At 37.3% G+C, this 25,236-nt stretch overlaps 1 long non-coding RNA gene across 1 annotated transcript in view; it reads left to right on the top strand.

Annotated features, from left to right (window-relative positions):
• The first annotated feature begins 22,676 nt into the window (after positions 1-22,676).
• The window catches only part of LOC129725585 (uncharacterized), an 88,501-nt gene continuing 85,941 nt past the window's right edge, over positions 22,677-25,236 (top strand). Inside the window, exons 1-2 of the long non-coding RNA XR_008728116.1 lie at positions 22,677-22,884; positions 23,609-24,260. This is a non-coding gene — a long non-coding RNA (uncharacterized LOC129725585). The remainder of the gene's footprint in view (positions 22,885-23,608; positions 24,261-25,236) is intronic.

Raw genomic sequence — 25,236 nt, 5'->3', positions numbered from 1 at the left:
CTCAACGCCAGTTGGGGGTTCTGGCCTTTCTCTGGTAAAGCTCTGCCTTCTTGCAGTATCATGAGTTACAGACAGTCTCCGTACTCATATATCTGATCGAGGATTCCGACCATACCAAAACAACAATTATTTCTGCTTCGATTTTGTATCAGCAATTCATAAACTGTTAACTGTTACTACACAATCCAATTGCTTGGTAAATAAAGCTAAATTCAAACATATATGGAATGTTTCATGAAATGTCTTCCCATCTTTCTTTCAACAGGGTTACCATAAGAACATATCAATCGTATTCCCAAACCTATTGCACATTGACATATGACAGGCTGTGGTAATTTTACGTGAACCTTGCGGTCGTGTTAATAAACATTCTCTTCAACTATCATCCCTGAAGAAGTGAAGATCAACCAAAATGCTTATCGGGAACATACAAAGCAAAGAAACTCACACTCTGGGTTGCGAATTTTTTCCCAGGGTTTATTACAAGCTCGAAATGACCGGCAAGCTAACCGGATCTGAGCACTATGGACTGCGCCATTTGGGGCAGGGATGTTACGGATGTGATTTTTCCGACACTTGCAGATGCGGATATGTGATTACGGATGCAGATGTAGATGCGGATGTCAATTCTCATGCGGATTTTCCACATTCGCGGATGCGGATGCGAATATCCTTAGTAGCACTTGTGTATTATTTTGCTTATTTCACATGACCATGTTCCTCCCCAGTGCAAAAGTCATTTGGACGATCAGTAAATACACAATGGAAAATTTTTCTACAAAATTTCATGAAGCGATATTTTTTTTTAATATCCGCATGATATGATGCGAATGCGGATGCGAATACGGATGCAATTTTCATGCGGATGTTCCGCATTTGCGGAAGCGGATGTGGATATCCGTAACATTCCTAGTCTGGGGAATGTTGGAGACCAATGTCTGTTCTGAAAACATGAAGGTGTGAAGTCCTAAAGTGACATCTGGCGGTAGCCTGGGAAAAAAGCAAGAGCACCTGCGAGTCTCGTGCGATGCGTTATCCGATCGTATGCGACTAGAGGTTAACTTTTCAAGGGAGAACAAATTGAGCTTGACCAAGTGATTCAAAAAGTGATATGTTTTCGGGTGAAAATGAATGAACTTGAAATAAAATGTTTTTTGTTTTAATTATTCTATCTGTTTGTTCCAATGTAGCACCTAAAATGTCGGTCCTGTTAGCCACTGAGTTAACCAAAGCATGTCGTATGCTCTGAGAAGACTGGACGCTGAAAAAACCAAGTGTAGAACGGCAGTAAAAGGTAAGGAAGAAGGTAGTTAAACTAACACCCTAAGCGTTTGCTTTATTTCTTTCTAATGAATGGAAGAAGACGCCCATGAAATGTGGTTCACTTAATCGCCATCATTCATGGACGGGTGCCATTATTTTATTACCTGTGTTGTTGTTCAAGAGAGATATCTATGTCTCATTAATCTAAGGTAATATAATACGATTTTTTTGTTACGTCCGCCATTATGGCGCTTGGAAAGCTGATTTGTCGAACTACACACCATTGCCGCGTTTCAAGAAACGGATTCCTACGAATCTTTATACGGTATAGGAACTGAAAAGTCAACAAAATCATCAAATGTTGGCAGTAAAGTTTCAACGGGATATTATCAATTTTCTTCGTAATGTAAAAGCAGTTTTAGTTGCTCATCATCAGCAATCTCTTCGTGCTAACAAATTTGTCATAAACAGAATCCTTTGTGCGATGAAACTTCTTTCGAAATTCGGATAATTACTGACTGTTTTGTTCACCTTATGATTGTGCAACATACACAGCCTTTTCGTTTTGTGGAGATGTAATACTTGACAATCAGGGTCTATGTCGTGCATCTAATTGTGTCAGGTTTCATTAGCTCCGAAAGACGACGCTCAGCTGGATGTGTGGCTTTGAAGTAAACTATTTCACGCACGAAAATAAAGATCTCGACACAGCTTGATCACACACGCCAATAATAGCAGCTTATTTCTCACAATACACAAGATATCCCCGCGAAGACAATGGCGGGGCCGTGGTTAGCGTGACTCTTGTGCATGTGCTTATCATACACCGAGGCATACACCTTCCGAATGAGTATAGTTTTCCATAAATTCCAAATTTGTAACGTTATGCAGAAATAGTGCACACGAGTAGGGGGCCCGTATAATAACTTCGGCATTTGGACTACTTTAAACTACTGTGCACTGAAGAAATGTAAATCCCAACCATTAGCTCTCGTCATTTGGTGCATTTATTTTATTCACTCGTCCCCTCCCCCTTCCTCAGAAGATCATCTCTAAATTTCCATTTCGTTTGTTTGTTGGTAACCATAATTTGACTGCTGGAACAGAAACAAATAGATTTACACGCGTTAACATGCTCTTTGTATGCATAATAACCGCGCACACGTTGCAGTTGGCCAAACAAGATCGGGTTTAGTGTTTGCTGAACTAATTGGCTCCGGTTGCGTTTCCAGCCCACGAGCGTGGCAGCAGCAAAAAAACCCGAACATTGAACCGTAAGTTGAACTGCAACAGATTGTTGCGGTTTAAGAAATGCATTGAAAGTGTTAATATGAGTAATGACTAGTAGAAGATGTTATAGGAGCAGTATAGTATTTAACTGACTATTGTGTTCATCTGAAAATTTTTAGATGAAATTTGTCGTCCCTTTGAAGTACGGAATAGGGTGACATATTTCATCACGTCGTTATTCTGGCTCTCGACGCTGTCGAGTCAGTCCTCACATTAGGTTGCTTATTACTCGAATATAATGTTAAAAAAATTCAATTTACCCAGCGAGCTGTAAAACGTACCTTTGTTTACTATCACATCCGCGTTGCTATATTCTTAACAATTATAATAAATTTACAATTAAAAATGCATTCATAAATCATTGCTTTTTGTCTAAATGATACAACTATTTGTTCGAAGTCTCGAATCACTGAGCACAAGGCCACCTCGAGACATGTTTAAATTTCTAGATATGTATCAAGTTATGTAGTCTAATACACCGCACAGTGGTCCAATAAGACAAAAAGTGGAACTTAATTCCATAGCGCCTTTCAACTTCATCCTAGCTTAATAGTGTCTTCGGAGCAATTGTTTGTATGAATGACCCGCATAATTGCAAATTGTCAAAAAATATGAAAAGTGTACTATACTTAAAACAAAAAAATTAACTTTTTTGTGTTAAGAGATAGAAGAACAGTTTATTCAGCAAAGTTGTAGAAAATTCAAAAATGTGAAACTTTGTTGAACAAATGAAAATTTTATCTCTTTTCGGTGCAAAGTTATAAAGTACACTCCATGGAACTTATTTAAAAGTTAGTTTTTTGTACTTAACTTATGTTAGTTGCATTTTACACGAAAGTGTAGTTTGGAGGAATTGTTAGAGCATACAAAACACACATTTTTGCCGAAGACCATATATCTCCAGGACTTTTCCTTACAAAATTATATCATATTTTAGCTTATTTTTTCGATAACTTCAAGAACGTATAGATTTAAAAGGGGCAAGTGGAATCATGATGTCAATACTTTTCCTTGAAGTTAAGCTGAAGTACTATAAACTTCTTTAGGTTCCATTTGTCCCAATTCACCCATTTTTGAGTACGGCGAGCATATGTCACTGTAGGTTTTCATATATCAAAAATACTAACTTTTTTGTGTTAAGAGATAGAGGAATGGTTTATTCGGCAATGTTTCAGAACGTGCAAAAATATGAAACTTTGTTGAACAAACAAAATTTTTATCTTCATTGGGAACAGAGTTACAGAGTATTTCATGTAAAGTTACTTGAAAGTTAGTTTTTTGTACTTAACTTTTGTTAGTTACATTTTACAAGAAAACGTTGTTCTAAAGAAGCATTTGGGCATACAAACTACACGTTTTTGTCGAAGGCCACACATCTCTAGGACTTATCTCTACAAATATATAGCACATTTCAGCATATTTTTTCGATAATTTTAAGAACGTATAACGAAAAAAGGAGCAAGTGGAATCATGATGGCAATTCTTTTTCTCAAAGTTTAGCTCAAGTGCTCGAAACTACTATAAGTTCCATCCGTCCCAATCCACCTAATCTTTTTTCTATACGTTGTTGAAGTTATCGAAAAAATATGCTGAAATGCGCTATAACTTTGTAAGGAAAAGTCGTGGAGATGTGTGGCCTTCAACAAAAACATGTGTTTTGTATGCCCAAATGCTTCTTTAGAACAACGTTTTATTGTAAAATGTAACTAACAAAAGTTAAATACAAAAAACTAACTTTTAAGTAACTTTTACGTGAAATACTCTGGAACTCTGTTCCCAATGAAGATAGAAATTTTGTTTGTTCAACAAAGTTTTATATTTTTATACGTTCTAAAACATTGCCGAATAAACCATTTCTCTATCTCTTAACACAAAAAAGTTAGTATTTTTGATATATGAAAACCTACAGTGACATATGCTCGCCGTACTCTAAAATGGGTGGATTGGGACAAATGGAACCTAAAGAAGTTTATAGTACTTCAGCTTAACTTCAAGGAAAAGTATTGACATCATGATTCCACTTGCCTCTTTTTAACTAATACGTTCTTGACGTTATCGAAAAAATAAGCTGAAATATGATATAACTTTGTAAGGAAAAGTCCTGGAGATATATGGTCTTCGGCAAAAATGTGTGTTTTGTATGCTCTAACAATTCCTCCGAGCTACACTTTCGTGTAAAATGCAACCAACATAAGTTAAGTACAAAAAACTAACTTTTAAATAAGTTCCATGTAGTGTACTTTATAACTTTGCACCGAAAAGAGATAGGATTTTCATTTGTTCAACAAAGTTTCATATTTTTGAATTTTCTACAACTTTGCTGAATAAACTATTCTTCTATCTCTTAACAAAAAAAAGTTAATTTTTTTATTTTAAGTATAGTACACTTTTCATATTTTTTGATAATTTGCAATTATGCGGGTCATTCATACAAACAATTGCTCCGAAGACACTATTAAGCTAGGATGAAGTTGAAAGGCGCTATGGAATTAAGTTCCACTTTTTGACTTATTGGACCACTGTGCACCGGTGGTTTCGTGTTACTCGGGAACTTAGCGAAGCGTTTCATTAGATGGAGACTCATTAATGACCGTCTATGCATATTCAGATTCGGGGGTAGATTTTTCAGGTAGAGCCTTATCAACGTGAACGCATCGACAAATGATAAAACTGACGACGTAAAAGAGGAGTTCTACGTGCTACTTGGGAAAAAGAATGAAAAATGTCCACAATACGACAAAAAGATCGCCATCAGATATAAAAACACTTAAGTTCTGCGGGAAGAATTCTTTCACCACGTTATTGGTGGGGAAAGCCTTTACTCCATCACCAAGGAGAACGACTTGAGGCTAGTGAATTTCGCTGTGACCAGGAGAATGCCCATCTGTACCCGTTTTGCACTCGGAATATTCTATTGCTTCCAGGCCGATCGACGGCACTTTTCAAAAGTCATCGATGTGCGACCTTTTCGGGGGCTGAACGTCGATTTAGATGGTGAGTAAGATTTGCACCCGACACTCCTGTAAAAATGGTGCATTTTTTTCGAGTACAGGCCTTATTATAAAGCGGATTTTGACGAACCTATGTTTAAGCTGTAACGTTCAATAATCATGGTGAGCATAAGCATCAAGCACTTGAAATATTTGCTTCATTTCTGATTAAAGTACCTCAAAAATCGTCATTTGTAGTCAAAACGTATATCATACGTAAAACAAACATGTGGCCCTACAAATCTAGAAACCATACAAATTTCAAAAAGTCAATGATTCCCTTCAAGAAAACTTGAAGAGTAGTGCACACTGTTTCAATTCTAGAGAAAAGTCATTTTCAAAGATGAAATTGATCAGAAACAAGTACGACTACGTAGAATGAAAAACTGTCTAATTTGACACAGTTAAGTTTCGAGTACGACACATTGAAGGAATTGAATGTAGATCATATAATTAAAAAGTTTTCATAGATAATTTCTGACAAATTTTTGTTAGTTTTTCAAAAACGTACGTACGACCAAAAACGGTTTTGATTTGTTTTGGAACAAGACCGTAATCATAAATACGGCACTAAATAAATAATCTGAAATATTGCAACACTAGTCAGGTGAAGCCCGCTCTTATGTTAACACATAAAAATTCACCAATTTATTGTGAAATAACGAAATATGGTAGAAATAAAGTCCGTAGTCACTAATGAAGTGTCAAACAAATCATCATTAGAAAAATCGTCGGAAACTGGCTCCCACTGGTTAACGTGACTTCAATGTAATTATTCACAAACTGTCTATGAATAACAATATTTGCTTAAAAGCTAAAAAAATGCAATTATCATAATTACCAATTCAAGGGATTATTAGTCCGATACTGAAGCATGGCCTCCATTTGTTCAAGTTGTGATTATGCTCAACCTTATGTTTGGTGAAAAACCGATGCTATGAGGCATAATTTTATGGAGCTCAGTAATTTAGTAAAATAATCTTTAAAGTTAGTACCCGTTCATTTCCTGTCAGATATGACCACATCAAAGCTGCCGAAGCAGCTGTATCTGCTCATTTAGCATTGACGTTTCTGACATGCCAAATAACAATTTAGGGGAAAATTACGCAAATTGAAAGTAAAATGCAGTAATATCACGCATTGCCAATGGCCACATAATGATCGTACGCCCTCACTAGCACGCAGCTTGACCATAAATCAGCTCAAGATCAGCACTAATCTCACCTTGCTTGGCGGCACAGCTCGTGGCAAGGTAAGCCGATCCACATATCCGATTACGAATAACTGCAATTCTCCGGATCGTGTTACAGAAAAATGTAGGTAAACACAGCCATTGCGCAACGTCCGTAAAAAAAAACCCTCTTTGGAATGAGTGAAAATAAACCGCCCCCGAATCAGAACACGATCTCGTGTCCTTTGCAATCCTCCAGGGGGCCTTCGCGTGTAAACTGGTCGGCGCCTGGTCTCGCCTGGTAGCCGGGATGATATATGAGAGCACGGCGCACAAGCATTTATCTACAGTAATTTATATTCGGTCTCCCCATTGTCTTTTGCTACCCGTTAAAAGTCAATCTGCTTCGAGGAAAAATAAGAGACCAAAGCGGCCGGCTCAGTCATTCGTTGTTCGTCGTCTCCAGGGTGGCAAAAGTAGAGCAAGGGCAATCGCAAATTTGCGAAATTTCTCCATTTCGTAACTTATGAGGTAAAATTGCTGCTTTCAACCCGCCTGACCGACCGGACCGCGACCGGGGCAATATCAATTTCCTTACCCAGCAGCTTCACTCGCTCGGTCGCGCGCACCGCCGCCGAATGATTGAACGTCAACGATTTCCTCGTAAATTTTGCCACCGCCTTCCTCTTTATTGGAGGTATAAAATTAACGAGAAAATTAGGCGGCAATTTACATCTACTGGGGAGGGGACAAGGTTTTGCCGCCGGTCACGAATAATGGTCGCGTTTTGTGTTCGTAAAAATGCTGGCCGCGCCGGTGGAAATGAGGTAACTATTTCAATAAGTTGGTCGTTTATCCGGAATGTGTAATAACGCTTATCGTGCTTTGAGTGTTTTGTTTTGAAAGGTTTCATGTGGTTAAATGTTTGTTTGCTCATGACATGGTAGTAGATCTAATATAGTTGCATGTTATTTTTATAAATTATGTTATATAGGAGACTAACTCTGGACAACGAACCTAAAGCTCGACGCCAAGCCGTGTAGAGCCTGGAAGATCCGGTCAATTAAGAGTTATCTTAAGCTTGATTTATCCCGGAACTGAGTAAACTTCAGCGAGAAACTATTTAGAACCTAATTTTTTAAAGAATCAAATCTAACAGAGGCAAAGAAAAAGCAATCAAAACTACAATTGATGGCCTTGTCACAGATTAATTCTCCAAAACGGCGCTTCCTTATAATTGACTACTTTTGTTATGAGATTTGTGACATTCGGAATGGAGTCAGTCCGGATCGGTCCGAAACCGGTCTTTGGAAGCCGCTCGAATTAGTAATGTGTGTGCTACTAAATTCTATCCCAACCGATCCTGTCTAAAACCCAATAAATGCCGAATGAGTGAATTGTAGAGACAACGAAATAAACCCAACGTTTCAGAGAAGATCAAAAGGGTAATAAAATTTTTTTAACGACCATGACTAATTTATTTGATTTATCGTGGTTGCACCGCTCCAATTCTCGGCGACAGACCAAAGCCTTCGCCAAGGCTGCACTGTCTGGAATTCGCACATTACCACTGGAGCAAAACGGCAGAGGACAACACAGCCGGCAAGATTCAGTTACGAGATACAGTTCCGTTAGAATATGTAAATGATATTCGCCCCGGGGTGGCCGAGTTCGAGTGTGTATGACATTGTGTGTTGGCTGACCTTATTGTCTCGGCGCGTAACGATGCAGTTCCATACCGATCGGTGGCTTTCGTTTTCCATTATTGCTAGCCGGCTACCAAACGGACTTCTAAGATTCCCTCTGCTGTCCACGCCGGTCTGCCGGTGGGTGCAGCTTTACTGGAACTCGACAACTGACTGCGTCAGCACCTTACCTTCGCTTGCAATGTCGCATAGTTCAGCTCACCACACATGATGAGCATGTGAATGGCAGTCAACCATTTTTGCGCGATGAATGTAGGTAATTGAGACACCTGAGAAGCTTGGCCGGCTGCTGATGGACTTAGCTTTCCTGTGTTTCCACCTGGGCGGTGGGGGTAGAACGTGCTAACGAGGTTCATTTACGGCGATTAAATTAACTGTTTTTCCTTGATATTTCAATCGAAAGGAGAGGAATCGACAAGTGACTGCTGGAGAGTGTGTGTGGGTATCCAGTGGATGCGCATGGTCAAGGAGGCACTCGTGCTTGCGCGGCACATGCTTCGAACTTCATAGAGTGAATTATTGTTCTGCCAAGGGAACAGCGTTTCGCACGTGGACTAGCGTTATGCATGATGATTGATGAGTGTTTCGCACATAAAGAAGCAAAGTGTTACATTTCCATTGGGAATTTGACTAGCGAAATACTTTGTACATCAGGATCTTTGGAGCTATCTAATGCTTTTTTTCAAATTTCAAGTGCGCTAACTTATTCAATTCAAACAAAAAATGTGTAGACACGATCCGCTTCTGAGAATGTTGATTTCCTTAGAAAATCTGCAAATAGATTCATATTATCTTCTGGATTCTCTCCTATGTTTTCATACAATCGCATGTTTGATAGAGATATTTCATATTCTTATATTCTAGCTTCGATATGTCAGTTTGAAAAAAAAAAAATAAAATCATTGGGCAAGCTTACACTTCAAATTTAGCTTTTAAAGTGTAGAGCAAAATCATTTCAAATCGCCTGGAAATACGCGAAAATTTAATCGACCATTTTTGATTTGAATGAAACTTTGCACACGTATTTGGCTTAGCAAACTGAGCATTTTTCGCAGGTGGAGAGATTTTTTACACCCATGAGTTACATTCTAAAAGGGCGTATGCCTTTTGGCACAGGTTTTATTCGAAGCATTGTAGCCCAGAAACCGTTGGTTGTATAGAAAAACCGTCTGAGAATGAGTTGTAGGGAATTAAAAATGCATCATAAAAAAATATACACTGTACGAAAAAAAAAATTTTTTGATCAAAAAAAATTAAAAATAAACATTAAATTTCAATTTAAAAAAAGAGTTGAATTTTTTTTTAATTTTTTTTTAAAGAAACTTGACGTTAATACGCTAATTTTGAAAAAAAAGTCCAGGATGGAGAAATGAAATATAGTTTTTTTATGGTAGATTAATTTTTTTATAAAAATTCTAATTCAAACATTTTTCAAAATATTTGTATTCTGATGATTTTAAAAGATGCAGAAAGTCATTTTGAATCAAAAAGCTCTTGGTAGTAAAAATTCTAAAGGCATTGGTTTTCGAGTTATTTCTAATTTAAGCTCGAAAAATTATAATTATTTAGGAAAATACACGTTTTTCTTAATTTGTCCATGGTTCTCCAGCAAAAACCATACGTTTATTGGAATGCTTGATCAAAAATATACAATTCATTCTTTGACAACAAAACGATTGGGCGAACGGTTCTCAAGAAAAGAGTTAAATGTTCTAAGTGATATAAATATATATAAGAATCAAATATTTATTTTCGAGTTTTGTTATCTTAGGAACATATTTTTCTATGACATAGATACTTTACAGAACTAGTTTCACCTTATATTTTATATACATCATAAGTAAATGATTCGTCATCTTTTGAAAACAGCTTCGTTTGTATCTTAATTTCTGAAATCGGAACAAAAGAGTAATACTTTTGTGTGGCAGCTATTATTATAGATTTTTTGAAAATATTGCTCCTTTCTGTTACTCCTTGTTCATATTCTTAATATAATACCCAACTAAATGACATTTTTGATAAATTTTTATTGCTTTCCCGATTAGACCAATCATACCATTCTTTTGCGCTTGTAAGTTCTTTAGCTAAACTTGCATTTCCTGCCATTCGTTTTAATATGCAACCAATTGCATCGCATGGACCTTTACCATGAGAAGCAAAGACTTGCAAAGTTTTTTTCTATTTCTATATTGTGAGGCAGTTCCATCAGACTTTAATATCGCTTTCTTCAACTCTATTGTTGTTTTCAAAAAACTCATTAATTTGGCAATGAACACCTGAACCGCAACAGTATCATGATGGAGTACTTCCGATATTATGATGAAGCTGATATTGTTAAGTGTTCCAGATTTGAATAGTAAACAACGAAGGGATGAATGGTGGCTTGACTATCATTCCAACAACTACACGAATCACAAACTGATAAAGACGTATTAAAATGAGCTTGACTGTTCAATATTTTTAATTTTGCAATAAGGTTTTTATTTAATTTGCGTAAGCTTGATGAGCACCGATGATCAGGAAAGGGTTAACAGCATTTGGGCTTGGTGTATTCCATTTTCACTTTATTCATCTTCACGAAATGCAAACTGTTACTAACACATCTGGAGTAGTGCAATCGTATTTATATATGAAAACAGATATTATAGGTAACCAAGTAGTTATTGGTTGCGTACTTTACAAACAGTTATTATTAGTAAACAAGTAGGTAGTGTTGCACGACAAACATATTTTGTTATAAAACATTCGGCAAGGGGGAACCTGTAGTTAGGCTAAGGTTTAGCGCTTGAGTTATTTATCCAATCGTTTTGTTGTCAAAGAATGAATTGTATATTTTTTATCAAGCATTCCAATGAACGTATGGTTTTTGCTGGAGAACCATGGACAAATTAAGAAAAACGTGTATTTTCCGAAATATTAATAATTTTTCGAGCTTAAACTTAAAATAACTCGAAAACCAATGCCTTTAAAATGTTTACTACCAAGAGGTTTTTGATTCAAAATGACTTTCTGCATCTTTTAAAATCATCAGAATACAAATATTTTTAAAAATGTTTAAATTAGAATTTTTATGAAAAAAAATTAATCTACCATAATAAAATTATTTTTCATTTCTTCATCCTGAACTTTTTTCAAAAGTTGCGTATTAACGTCAAGTTTCTTTAAAAAAAATAAAAAAAAATCAACTCTTTTTTTTTAAATTGAAATTTAATGTTTATTTTTATTTTTTTTTTATCAAAAATTTTTTTGTTTGTACAGTGTATATTTTTTTTTATGGTGCATTTTCAATTCCCTACAACTCATTCTCAGACAGTTTTTCTATACAACCAACGGTTTCTGGGCTGCAATGCTTCGAATAAAACCTGTGCCAAAAGTCATACGCCCTTTTAGAATGTAACTCATGGGTGTAAAAAATCTCTCCACCTGTGAAATATGCTCCGTTTGCTAAGCCAAATACGTGTGCAAAGTTTCATTCAAATCAAAAATGGTCGATATTCGACCATCGATCATTTCGCGCGATTTGTCTCTGTACTCTTCATAGGCGACGTTTTAAGTAATATTCATTTAATCGTATATATTACAATTGTCATATAATCTTTATTTTCGTGATTTTTGCATATGTTCGTTTGCAATTTTTTTTCAATTCGAAAATTTTGTTATCATAAAAACATAGTTATGATAAACTAAAACTTATAGAGGTTTTAGCAACAGGTAGGAAGTTATAGCATTTAAGGTACGTTACAATCGTATAACTAAATTCAAAATTTTTAACGCAATTATGTATTTCGAAAGGATTTCACTATTCAAGGAAACACTATTCAAGCGATTTTATTTTTCTTATTAGAAATGTTTGTCACTAACATTGTCCATCCTTTAATGATATTTTTGTATGCATAAATTTCATTTTATTTTTATTTCTGTGGTAAACGGTGCACGGTGCTCCCACAGACCGTTATTATAAAAAAAAGCATCAAAGGATCTGAGTATACCGTTTAATTCATTATGACGTCCTGAATTTCTGGTCAAGTTTCTGAGTAATGCCCATTTGAAGGTCATAAAGTACGAAAAGTGATATGAAAACAAAGAAATACTTATCATTAAGCACGTTTTTCAACCACTTTTTTATGAAATTACTTCCAAAATAATTTTTCCACATTCCAAGTATTATATTTCAAGACATTAACAATTGGTAGAAAAATTTATTTAAAAATCACACAGTGCACAGTGGCCTAGACTCGAAAAATCGTGATCGTTTTGGATTTGACTGTGGAAAATTGATTCTATGTACTCAATGTCTTCAGCAAAATTTTTTCATAGAACAAGGTCTTACTTTTGGCGTGTTCAGTTTTTCGATCAATCCGCATAAATTTTTTTTTCTAATTTTTAATATACCAAATTGCTTCCTTCAGCAAAGTTGTGGAAATTTTTTAAAGAAAAACAATTGCTGAATACTGCAATGTACGATGGACACGACAAATTAGAGTTTTACTTAAAATCAGTTTTTGTGTCTATAATTTTGTCTGTAATGGTCATGGAGATATTCGCTGTGTGCTGTTCTTAATTCGTTGCGTGCCAATCCGAAAACGAGCAACAAGCACCTAGTGCATCACAAGCACCGAGCACATCAGTTTTAATAAATTTTTTACAGCAGATCATTAAATTGTTTACTGATGGGGGTTATTACAAACTTTTCAGAAATGCTTCCTTTGAGACATCAACATAGTTTAGGCTGAAAGAGCATACTTCAATGACATAGCATTCTTGGGGGAAGGAGTGTATCGTCGTTTTGTGACAACCTGTGACAAGGTGGTTGGCAGCCGGGAAGGACGGTATTCCCGCCGAACTCTTCAAAGTCGGGAGCGAACAGCTGTATCGTGCCATCCATCGGAAAAGGCTGAAAGTGTGGTCTGATGAAGAATTGCCCTTGGACTGGTTGGAGGGTCTCATATGCCCGATCTACAAAAAAGGCCATCGCCTGGACTGTAGCAATTATCGGGGTATTCTCTTCTCAATACCGTGTACAAAATTCTCTTCCGCATCCTGTTCCACAGACTGAGGCCGTTGCAGGAGACCTTTGTTGGCGAGTACTAATGCGGTTTTCGAGGGGGACGCTCCACGACGGACCAAATGTTTACCTTGCGACAAATCCTCGATAAATTTCGAGAATACAACTCTTCTCAATACCGTGTACAAAATTCTCTTCCGCATCCTGTTCCACAGACTGAGGCCGTTGCAGGAGACCTTTGTTGGCGAGTACTAATGCGGTTTTCGAGGGGGACGCTCCACGACGGACCAAATGTTTACCTTGCGACAAATCCTCGATAAATTTCGAGAACACAACTTGCAGACGCACCATCTGTTCATAGACTTCAGGGCAGCGTACGAATTAGTCAAGAGAAATGAGTTATGGCAGATTATGATTGAACATGGCTTCCCAACAAAGCTGATTAGGATAGGATAGGATAGCCGGTGAGATATCGGACTCGTCCGTGACGTTAGATGGCTTGAAGCAGGGTGACGGGCTGTCGAACTTATTGTTCAACATCGCATTGGAAGGTGCTATACGGAGGACTTGCGTGAGAAGAAGCGGCACCATCATTACGAAGTTTCACAAGCTTCTAGGTTTTGCGAACGATATCGACATCATTGGTATCAACCGTAGAACAGTGGAAGAGCCCACCGGACTTCTCAGGAGGGAAGTTACGAGAATAGGGCTCATCATTAACTCTGCCAAAACGAAATACATGGTGGCTGGCAGAGTGCGTGGTAGCCCGCGGAGTTTGGTGCTGCGGTGGTGCTAGATGGGGAAACATTTGAAGTAGTCGACGAATTAATTTACCTGTGAACATTAGTGACATGTGACAACGAGGTTAGTTGTGAGATAAAGAGGCGTATAGCAGCCGCAAACAGTGCCTTTTACGGACTACGTAACCAGCTAAGGTCTCGTAGTCTGCAAATCCGTACTAAACTTGCACTCTATAAAACACTGATTCTTCCGGTGGCTCTCTACGGCCATGAATCATGGACGCTGAAAGAGGCTGATCGGCGAGCTCTTGGTGTTTTTGAGCATAGGATTTTGCGTTCAATTCATGGCGGCAAACTAGAAAATGGTGTTTGGCGCAGACGCATGAACCATGAAGTGTACCAGGCATACAAATCGGCGGATATAGTCAAGCGGATAAAACACGGCAGGCTTCAGTGGGCTGGGCATGTAGCGAGAATGCCGGATGAGCGTCAAGCGAAGGCTATATTTAGCAGGAATTCCGATAGAGGTCGTCGACTTCGGGGTAGACCCCGCACTCGTTGGATGTGTGCTGTCGACGAGGATGCACGCGAAATTGGTGTTAGGGGCGATTGGAGGATAGCAGCCCAAGACCGAGGGACATGGCGACGTATCGGTCTGTCGCCTTAAAAGTAAAGTAAAGTAAGTAAGACAAGGTGGTTGGATAATAATCGACGTAGCATTTTTTGAAAGACTGAATATTTTTGCAGAAAAAAAAGTGTACATTTACAATACAAATACAATATATTTACAATATTCACTAAAGCATCGCGTTGCGAGAGCTTTCGAAATCTTTTCATCTATGGCATTCTGCAATCTTCTATACCCAACGCAAAGGGGAAGATTTCATTACTTTAGGGCAATTTTTTGTTACTTATTGTGTCTTATTATGGCTACGCATTATACACAAAGAGTGATAACCAAAAAGTAACAAAAATTATGACGGCCATACGCTTGTATGTGTTTCTGCAGGAGAACATACAACCAAGCACCGCAATGCATGTGTTAGCAAGACTTCACTCGCTGCATTTGTATTGAGGCAACGATCAGGTTCATTTTTGTCCCCTTCATCCAAACATAATCCGAATTTCAACCGCCAACCTCACATGTCTAATTAGAAAAACTTTCGTTTCGTCCCCCAGTGTTTACTTGAAATGAAAATATGTAATATTGCCTGACCAGAGTTGCTGAAGTTGCGAATATTGTTCTGGGTGGGCAAGAGTTTTGTACTTTCAAACAGGTCCAAATGAGTTTCCATGAACCAATGAGTATGTGTTTTAGATAGTTTGCAAGAAAGCGAATGATTTTGTTTTTCTCTAACGCAGTTTACAGAACGTGATGTCATTTCAACGCGTTTCAAGTCGGAAATTATCAACGTTTGCATACTCTATGACGGGGAAAATGCAGCTTGGCAGCTCTTGTCATATTTTTTCTCTACTCCGTATGCATACAACGAGCGAACTAATACACACACCGGATGAATTGGAGATTGAAGAAACTTGTGCAACATATGCGACAGTGTGTGATTTTTTTTGACTTGAGATGAAAAGGGAGCATTTTTCAACAGAAACAAATTTGTATGTGGTTGAAACGACCATTATTAAATAGTCGTACTCCCGTAACACGTGCTAAATATATGACAGTATGTGTTGTTACTTGACTGGGGAAGAGTTTTATTGCCTTTTAAGTAATAGATTTGTTACCTGAAAGGCAATTTCGCGCTATTGCTTCTAAAGTAATAAGGAAAAGTTTTGCGTGTAGTTAGGTTTGTCGTTTCATCTCAAACTTTCGAATGCTTTTAAATTTATCTCAGCAGTGTGCGCTGTGTTGTACTTCTGTATAATTTCACTAGTCTTGTTCCGGTAAGCGACAATGGTATTTATTTTTCTGCTAGCGGCAGAAACACAGCACAAAGCAAAAGAAAAAGTGTGGTGCAAAAAGTTGCTACACGCAGCGCTCATGCTGGGCATGAAGAGAGCGGTGAATATTCACTCTCCTTTTCCTTCATTCCAATAGAATAACAAGCCTACTTCAAGCGCATAAACAATCGCTTGTTTTTTCAAACACACAATTCGTTTTTGAAAACAAAAATCGTTGTATCCGCGTGCTTTTCGGTAGTGAAAGTTTTGTAAGTTGGTAAGAGCAGCGATTTATGTTTTGTGCTAGGGCGTGAATATTTTATGTGTTTCCTGCAAACATGCCCAAACAACTTTATGTTCGTACCAAAAGACAAATCTTCCAAAGCAGTTGATGTCTTCTGCTTCCTCATATAAAATGCTGTCATAAGTGAATGATTGATAAAAAAATTGAATTCGACACGTTATTTTTCAAATGATTTTTTCTATAAATGTCACAGTTAATATTTTACTACGATTTTCATCGATCGGGAGGGGGGTTACTAATACTACGAGGAGTTCGGGGGAAGGGGGGGATTGTGCAAATCATAGAAAAATGCTACGTCATTTAAGTATGCTCCCGAATGGAAGCAAGCATTAGTTGACCTGTTAGACGGGGGAATTTTATCATAAAAAAATTTGGTACTGATATAGAATGAATCATTTCAATGTAACCTTTTATTCCGACGTCACTGCTTGGTTTTACTTTAAGCAGAAAGTATTTCGATATAGTGCAGTAAAACGCAGTTCTATGTCAAAAATGCAATGGAGCAACTATTACTATTTTCTCAGTGAGTTTTTTGAAATTATGAGCGTCTTAAGTAAAGCGTTATGCAAAGTTGTTGTTGTTCTATCCTTTAACACTAAAATGGGATTAGGGGCATAATGAGCAAACGGGGCGAAATAGGCACCCCTCTTTTATGCGAAACTACGCATTTTTAATTGCAATATGGTATGTGGAACTCTTCCGTAGTTACTACAGTATCTCTTTATGTGTTGTCTGTTGATTTGTCTGTTTAAAATATGGAAATATATTGAAAAAATCAACTTGGTTCCCGGATGTTGGAAAAATTATTATTATTGTGCACTACAAAACAAGCTTCTACGGTCGTTTAAATGGCTCAATCAAATATGTTTCGTGCTTCGCAACGCAGTCTACGATCTACTGGTTTGCTACAACCTAGTTTTCATCGCACCACGTTTGGATACAACGAACCTCTAGCCTCCTGCATTCGTCCATTCCTTAAGGTGGAAGACCTTCACGATTTTGGTGTCCCGTCAAATAAGTTTAGGCAACTACTTGTTAAATGTAGATTATTTTAAACGATTTTGACAATTATTCATGTAAACCTAGGTTAGATGAATTATATGCAAATACAAATACAAATACAAATATCAATATGATATATGGGTCGTACCCCAAATTTCACCATCATTGAAGTTTTGATTTTAAGCTATAATTAGTGTTAAAATCTCATGTTAACTTTAACTAAATCGATAGGGGCTAAATGGTCACCTTTAGGTGGGGTAAAATGAGCACACCTTGTCACATAAACTTACCTGAAATTCATCTCAGTAGACTTGTGAGCTTGTCTGTTTCCATAGTCAGTGTTTGTTTACAGTAATGGTGCGAACATATATTACACGCAAAACTTTTCCTTATTACTTTAGAAGCAATAGCGCAAAATTACCTTTTAAGTAACAAATCCATTACTAAAAAAGCAATAAAATTCTTCCCCAGTCAAGTAACAACACATACTGTCATATATTTAGCACGTGTTATGAGAGTACGACTATCTAATAATGGTCGTTTCAACCACATGCAACGTTTTTTCTGCCGAAAAATGCTCCCTTTCCACCTCAAGTCAAAAAAAATCACACACCGTCGCATAAGTTGCACATTTTTCAAGTTTTTTCAATCTCCAATTCATCCGGTGGGCGTGTATTAGTTCGCTCGTTGTATGCATACGGAGTAGCGAAAAGATATGACAAGAGCTGCCAAGCAACATTTTCCCCGTCATAGAGTATGCAAACGTTGATGATTTCAAAGACTTGAAATGCGCCTTAAAATGACATCACGATCTGTAAACTGCGTCAGAGAAAAATAAAAACATTCGCTTTCTTGTAAGCTATTTACAGCACATAATCATTGGTTCATGGAAACTCATTTGGACCTGTTTGAATATACAAAACTCGTGCCCATCCACAACAATATTCGCAACTTCGGCAACTCTGGTCAGACAGTATTACATATTTCCATTTCAAGTAAACACTGGGGGACGAAACGAAAGTGTTTCTAATTGGACATTTGAGGTTGACGGTTGAGATTCTGATTATGTGTGGATGAAGGGAGACAAAAATGAACCAGATCGTTGCATCAATACAAATGCAGCGAGTGAAGTCTTGCCAACACATGCATTGCGGTGCTTGGCTGTATGTTCTCCTGCAGAAACACATACAAGCGTGTGGCCTTCATAATTTTTATTACTTTTTGTTTGTTACTTTTTGTGTATCAGTCATAAGACACAAAAAGTAATAAAAAATTGCCCAAAAGTAATAAAATATTCCCCGTTTGCGTTGGGTGTAGGAAATCTTCGAGACCGAATTGGTCAGAAAAGGCGACTGCAGGAAGAATTGGCCACTATAATGCGCGACGGGACATTCACAAAGCAAGCCGCCAAGTATCACGGCATTCCGCGATGAACGTTGGCCCATTAGTTGTACTTTTACACAGTTTCAATATATGTTCTATAAGAGTGCTCATTATACCCCGTGGGTGCTCATTATGCCCCAGTGGGGTGCTCATTGTGCCTTACACATCGACTGATTGCTAGTTTTGATGCATGAATCTAATTTGTGTTTTTCACCGTTATACGATAAACTTTTCAATTTGTGAATAGTGTACATTTAATTATAGATAGTTAACTCAAGTTTTGTACTAAAGACAGTTTAAAATTCTTGTCGTTTTCCATGTTTAAATCAGCAACCAAGTTAGGGTGCTCATTATGCCCCTATTCCCCCTACTAGCACCAATTCTTAAAATTCTGGCATTATTTCTATAGAAAAATTAGATCATGGGTATTCTTTTTATCATTAACAACCAATAAAGTATCCTGCAAATATCAAAATATTTTTAGACTGGTTTTGAAATGTTTTAGACTATTACAAATGGGTTAAACAAAGCCTTGATTAGGAGAAAAAATTACCGAGTGATGGCATTTTTTTGATGACATTTTTTTGATGACAACCGAGAGCGTCCTTCTGTGACAGTGTTGGTATTGGCAAACTAAAGACAGCCGACAAATAAAATATATTGCGACTAAAACGTTGCCATCTAGTTCCCCATACACGAATGCTTTTTTTCTTTACTGTTCACCTTATTCCCATGTCGACGATAGCATGTATGGTTGCATATAACATTCGGTATGCGATACACACGTCCTTCAGTGCACAGCCCCTCTATTGCCGAGTTTGCTTTTCTTTGCACGAAGGCTGTCGATGAGTTTCCGAGCAGTCCTTACGCTTCTTCTTCCCACAGTCTTTTTTAAAACAGCCGTCACCCAACATCCATCATAGGTAAATAAAAAAAAATTCTTCTGTTTATTATACACAGACTTTATAGCCAATTGTTAGGTGTATAGGACAATTGCGGAGCTAGCGCTACGATTGGTACATTGCATAGAATCAAGAAAACAAAATGACGTAAACATTATTTTGATGCAAATGACAAGAAATTAAATTAATTATGGTCCTTATTTAAAAACTGATTAAATGGACAATGGCAGTATAATGGGGCAAATAGGAACAAATTTCAGAAAATCAACAGTGTTTTTACAAAGGAAAATTGAAAAACGTTTAACCACAGCGTTACTAAGTGATGAAGCATAAAAAAGTCAGCAAAAAAATATCAATGGTGATTTCAGATTCAGCCCAAAACCACCTACAACAGAAAAGCCATGAATGAAAAGAATCTCATCAAAATTAAGGTTAAAAGGGCTGAAAACGCACCAAAAAGATCACAAAAGGGCAAAGCAGAAGTTGATTTCAAATTTTGCTGTGATTGGTTTCAAAATTGAAAGAGATTAAAAACAACAAAAAACTACCCAAATCAAGTTATCCTTAGAAAACCAAAGTTTCTTGAAAGTAGAAAGAAAGCATACAGAAGTTTATGCTGAAAAACATTCTTAAAATCTAGAAGAAGTCGAAATCTTGGATATAAGCTAAGTAATAAGTAAGAGAAAAGGAGTTATAATATTACCTCAATACGGTTGAAACCTATTCTAAACAAGAAGAAAGTTCTAGTTTGAGTCTAAAAAATCGAAATTATTTTTGAAAAATAGTCGAGCCAAAAACTAAAATAATAACATATTATTATCAAACGCATTTCAAACTCTAACTTGAGAAACTGGGACAACTGCGAATTCAACTGGAATCACTCTGAAGCATTTTGAAAAATGTTAGTGCAAGCTTTCAAGTTTGCTGGAAATAACCAAAGGCCTTCAAAAGAACAGAACAATTTTAAAATGAATGATGCACTTGTAAAAGTTGGAAAACCCCGGAGCAAAATAGTTAGAAATACATCCTGACATAAAAGCTTACGAAAACAAAAAAAAAACAGCGGAAAGGCCAGAACAGATATTAGTTCTAAAGCAGAGAAACTCTTAAACCAAAAATAAACATCTAAAAAATTGATCTCAAATTAATATATAATAACCTGAAAAAACGACTGTAAGCCAGAAAAAATATTGTAACATATGAAATATAAAAGAATGAATTCCGAATCCAGCTCACAATGTTAGTGAAACGTCTCTGAAGACTAGAAAAAGGCCAACAATGGAAATAATCGTTTGAAACTTTTCAATTGTGCAAAAACTGTCAAAATAAAATATGATCAAAACTTGAATGAAGATGCCATCAATATTTTCAAAAATTTGAGGGTGTTTAAATATTTTAAAAATTGCCTGAACCTGAGTAAACAAGGCTATTTTTTCAAATCAATAGTCGACAAGATATTGAACAAAAATGGCTCTGTAAAAATATTTTATAGTGATGGAAAGTTGCAATTTTTTAAATAATTAAGTCGCAGAAATGCATAAAAAATAAATTAATCGCTTAAAGAAAATATTTTCGATGGGGTAGAAATTTCAGACATTCAACAGTTATCACTTTTGACCAAAGGAGATATCCTACACAGTTTTCCGGCGGCTAAAATGTCAAAAGCTGTTATCTTGGTTTTCTGTGGTACCTCGTGCAAGTCGAAAACTCCAGAACACTCGAAGAATCTTAGTAAGGGTTACGTCACCAAATGCCATTTATCGCGTTGATTCCTGATAAAAATGCATAGAAAATCACGAACTCGGTAAAATAGTGTATAACGGAACATTTTTTGAATAACTAATATAAGAAATAAGATATTTGAAAATCAATTGAAATATCGTATGAAAGGTACAACAAGATATAACATCAACATTTGTCATTAATTTCTAATGCGTGTTGGAGACTTAGATATCATTCGAATACCACGATAAGACTTTATAACAAAATATGTTATTGATGAGTTATGATTTTGCTCGGGTATTTATGTTTGTTGTTATGTTTTGTTTAGAGAGACGAGTAATCATACCTTGACACCAGACAGCGGTGGTGCGAACGTAATTGCTAATATTAAATATTGTTGATATTGATCGACAGCAATGGTTACATATTCCAGCTCGGGACAAGACTTTTTTGATTCACCTTACTGACGTCGTATATCGCGTACAGTGTTGAACTCACGGGTTCTTTCCTTGTTGTTGCGTTGCTTCGGGCTTGCTGTAATCTCCTTACAGTGCACAACCAAACAAGCTGCACTCGTACCGCTCAGGGAAGCCGAACCAATAATATACCAACGCATGTAATACGATACAATCACCTGTTCGTGTGATTTTGATGAAGTAAAATGAATCAAATTTGCAGTTTTTTGTTTCGATTTTTTTTCCAATCAATTTTCGATATAGTAAACATCTACGCTATCGAGCTTTGAGAAATCCCAATCGATAGCTGTGACGTGTGCGAATGGAGGAAGCGAACCCTTACATACATGCGACAGGGTGACTTTTTCCGCAGAACTGAACTCTTCGCGGCGAAACGGAACATCACAGCACAGCAACCGTGGCAAGCAGCTGGCCTTTGCACATGCCGATGTCGCGATTATCGTGATCCAATCGCGCGCTCGCGCTGACGCATGTAGTTGTGTGCCTCATCAGTTCGCGTTTATTTATTTGATTTTCTTATTTTTCGCCTTCACAGTAGATACTACAAGCGATAGGATCGAAAATTGTTGGATTGAAAAAAAATAAATTCCACAGCACAATGAGTTTGAAAGTGTCAAATTTATGTTAATGAATTTCCGCTAAAAATATAAGCGATGACGTTAACAGTTGCATGGTGGGAACAGTGTTTCCCATATCAGTCACTATTCTACCTTGAACTAATGAATGTCTTGAGCCAAATTTCGTACAGCGCAGCCCCACTGTGCGGATATTATGGCCAACCGGTCCGCAATGCACATTCGCGACTCCTTTCCCGAACGCCGAACGAGCGACATACTCTCACCGACTGGTTGTATCTCTCGCTCGGCGCGATGCATGTGGAGTTGGGGTTCTGCTGTCTACGTTGTGGACCACGTTTAGCCCCAACAGTGAGGCTAGTGTACGTTACACTCTCCGTGCGCGAAGGTTCGTCGTCTGTCTACGCGGCTTCACAGCCACAAGTCTTTCGCTGAAGTTTTCTGTCAGCAGCAATTTATGTGTGTTTCTTTTTTTTCTGTTGTTTTCATTTTCGGAGTAAGGGAAACCCTCCCGTAGTGCTGCGGAGTGCGGGGTTTACTCGTGCAATGGTGTCTAGTGTGTACGCTGTTGGCATTAGTGGCTAGTGTTTTTGCCTGACTCCGTTCATTGGCAGCTCCCATCGAGATTCAATTAAACAGAGCATTTTTTTCTCGTTAGTTTCACGAAAGTTGCATTTTCTCACTTTCGTTCGATGCGTTTATTATGACGGGCTGCGTTTTTTTCCTCGGTATCAACATTGTTTGGCAGTGCAGTGACTCTTTGCCCTCACTCTTATCGTCGCCGTTCCACGGTTGAAGGACTTAGCGCTCAGCTGGTTTTTCCATTCCGTGGTCCGCTTTAACCAAACAATCAAGTATTTTTTAAATCCCTAGAATACGGACCAGTAAAATCGTGGTAATTGGCGAATTGATAATAGTTTTGCGCAATTTACGCCATACTCTATTCGCTAATTTGAAAGTGTTTACTAGTGGTGTGAGTCAACTGTAAGTATAGAGAAGCAAAAAAACGATTTCCAAGCTAAGCTCATGATTGCAAAAGTGTCAACCTGCTCTCCGAAAACTCTCCCCAAAGACGTGTGTGTGAAGAATGAAAAAATGAGAAAAAAACATGACTAAAGCAAGAAAGCCCAAAATTACGGCCATTCAGTCAAAAACTTGTTTTACATAATTCACTTTCATACAGATTGCTGCAACATTTTCCACCGCGATTCAAACTTGAACAAATAAAATTGATTGGATTTTTGTTTTCCTCGCAGTGCGGTTGGCAGTGGAATGCATGCACTGCACCATGTATGCATCCTCTTCGCTATCTCCGTAGGATACAGGCAGTGCAGTGCGTTGTGTTGAGCGGTTAGGGTAGCCGGAGAAGTTACTACCACCCATATTGGTGGAAGGAAGAGAGAAATGTGATGCTTTTCACCATAATTATCGCATTTTTCGAAGTGCAATGCATCGTTTAGTAACATCCCGTGCCGTTTGTTGTTGTTGTTGCTGTCATTTGGTACTGCTTCATATGTGTGAGTGAGCTGAGCTGAGATGCAAAGTGCACTAGAGAGTAGATAGTGAGTGTGAAGTAGTGGATTTTTGTTTTGTGAATAAGGAACCAAACTGGTAAAGGCAAACCGCTAACGCTTCGATCCGATCCGATGTAAGCTAGGACACAGGGTTGAGATCGCACGTGTGCGCGAACGGGTTTGTTTGGCTGGCAGGTGGCACATTCATGCGGAATTGCTGCTTCTTCGTCGTAGGCGGCTAATTAATGCATGTACATTTCGGATTCCAAGAAGCGGATCCGGACAGCTGAGGCATTGACGAGTTGGTAGACTTTCGTGAAGGTTAGTAGCATTTTGCACGAACTGTTTTTTTTTTCTTCGTTTTTCGAGCGTGTGATATTGATGAATAGTTCAATCTGTTGGGATCAGTCCGATTGATGAGGTGGCACATGACATAACCGAGCGTTGGAGTTTGAATTCCTGACCTGAATTACTGACGGACCCTTTCTTGTTGTTATTCAAATTTAAATTTTCAGCCTAAATCCATGTCGATAACTTCGAATAACGATTTGTTTTCGTTGACTTGTATAAGGAATTTATGAGCTTTTAAAATCTTAACAACTAATTTACCGACTATGTTATGTTATTATAAGTTTTGTATCAGTATATTAAATTTCAAAGATACACTGGTTTGTGAAATGGCCTCTCAATCTTAATGTCAGCTTATTCTCTATAAACTATTTTTCTTCATGCCGAAGAGTACACTGATAGCCGTAGATGAATATGAATGCATCTGAACCGCTTACTTACAAAAATTTTGTGGTAAATTATATGAAGTGAAATGTTTTACTCAGCTTTTCGTTTGTTCTAATATTTTTTTAAGAATTGAGAACAATAACTCTCTAGAGAAATTTGAGGCCTTATCACATTTTTATTCATAAACAAGTTGCAAATTTTTGAGCTAAGTGATCAATTTTATATTTTACGCATAATTTCCAACAAATTTCAAGTTTCGTTCACTGGTTACTTATCAATTGATTTATTGTAATTCGTGTGATCTAGTTTGCTATAGTGGATGTAATAGAGATTGAGTGTGCGATATGGGATTGAGTTAGTTTGATTGGTCCAAAGTACTGTGATACCAAGTTGTATAAATGTGTACCTGATCTGTTGTAGGTTAACATCGATGTACAGATGTACAGATCTGATAAGAATTATTTGAGTTAAAATTTGACGATATGTTCTTAAACAATTTATTTGCAGCATTATTTCTCATAAACGCTCACATAAACTTTTCTTGTATGCTAAATAATCTACT

Source organism: Wyeomyia smithii, chromosome 2 (assembly GCF_029784165.1).
Source record: "Wyeomyia smithii strain HCP4-BCI-WySm-NY-G18 chromosome 2, ASM2978416v1, whole genome shotgun sequence".
In the NCBI taxonomy this organism is placed as follows: domain Eukaryota; kingdom Metazoa; phylum Arthropoda; class Insecta; order Diptera; family Culicidae; genus Wyeomyia; species Wyeomyia smithii.
The sequence above is the reverse complement of the archived record's forward strand: the minus strand, read 5'-3'. Positions and strand labels throughout refer to the sequence as shown.